This window comes from Rhincodon typus, chromosome 3 (assembly GCF_021869965.1).
Source record: "Rhincodon typus isolate 14 chromosome 3, sRhiTyp1.1, whole genome shotgun sequence".
In the NCBI taxonomy this organism is placed as follows: domain Eukaryota; kingdom Metazoa; phylum Chordata; class Chondrichthyes; order Orectolobiformes; family Rhincodontidae; genus Rhincodon; species Rhincodon typus.
Genome location: NC_063334.1, coordinates 95,367,795 through 95,369,242, shown reverse-complemented (window position 1 = coordinate 95,369,242; position 1,448 = coordinate 95,367,795). Strand labels below are relative to the sequence as shown.

General features: G+C 36.2%; 1 protein-coding gene across 4 annotated transcripts in view; it reads right to left on the bottom strand.

The window, feature by feature from the left end:
* Nucleotides 1–1,448, bottom strand: part of tnpo1 (transportin 1) — a 122,941-nt gene that overhangs the window by 83,752 nt on the left and 37,741 nt on the right. The gene's annotated exons all lie outside the window — the stretch shown is intronic.

The window sequence follows — 1,448 nt, the reverse complement described above, 5'->3', positions numbered from 1 at the left end:
TTTGTGTCTTCTCAATGGCAGGCCACGAAATTGCTTTCACGTTGTAACAAGTTGATATTGGATTCAAACAATGTTAAGTCAATTTAGATAATTACCCAAAATAATTTACAAAACATTAAAAATGTATCACAACCAGCCCTAATACAGCATTTAATACAATTGCTCCTGTACTACCTTTATGTAAAATAAAGTTAAGGATACAGATTAAATTTCAAAAGATATAAAATTACAAATCTGTATGACGAAGCCACTCAGCAGTTTTCAAAGTAATGCCATAACGCCTTATTTAAATAAGTGTATTTCAAACAGTAAATGAGCAAGTGTTCAAAACAAAACTGATGCACCGGGTCAATTTGCCAGGATTTAAAAGACCTTTGTTTTGACAGGCTTCATAAAAGATGACTAAATTCTCTCTCTCCAGAGAAAATCTTGATATCAAATGCCCTTTGGCATAAAAATATTTAACAGCAGAAATAAAATGAATAAATATTGCCATAAATCACTTGATCAGTAAATCTTATTTCATTCAATTGAGAAAACTGAATATTTAGATCTCTTTGTGCATCTAAATATAACTAATGCAGTAATAGAAGAAGGATGTCCAAGTTTTTTGGCTCAATTTCCCATGAACCAATTATTTCAGAGCCAAACTTACAGAGATGAATATGTGGTTCAAAGACTGGTGTGGGAAAAGACTGGCATGGGAAAAGTTGGTTCTGGCTCATGGACCATTGGGGTGAATGGGAGCTGTACCATCGAGAGGGTCAACACTGGTAGCATGCTGGGGCCAATATTCTTGTGATCTGCACAAGAAGCAGGGAGAGTTTAAAACTAAATTCTATGGGCAAGGGATCAATTTTGGAACAATACAATCTTATTAACAAAGCAGAACAAAGTAGGAGAGAAAAACATCAATATGGGAAAGGAGGGCAGAAACAAAAAAACTCAATACACCAAGCAAGACTAGTTGTTACAAAAGATAACAAAAAGACAAAGCTAAAGATAACGTATCTGTATGCCACTTAGCATTCATAAAATAAATGGACTGACAACAGACACTTAAATAAATGCAATCTGATAGCCATTAGAGGCGCATGGTTTCAAGATGACATGGATTCAGTCCAAAACCGGGAGGTGTATGACATTCAAGATAAATAACTCAAGTAAGGAGCTACTCATGATGGCAATTGCGCATTAATTAGAAACCTTAGCTTAGGAGATCAGGATGTAGAATCTGTTGGAGGAGGTGAGAATCAGTAGGGGAAAGAAGTCGCTACAGAGAGTCGGATACAGCCCTAACAGTAAGCACAATGTAGGACAAAGAATGCAGAAAGAAACATTGGGGTGCTTTTGGTAAAGTGTTGGCATAATCGTGGGTGACTTTAATCTACATATAAACAGGAAAAGTCAAGGGATAACAAGGTGTAGAGCTGGATGAACACAGCAGG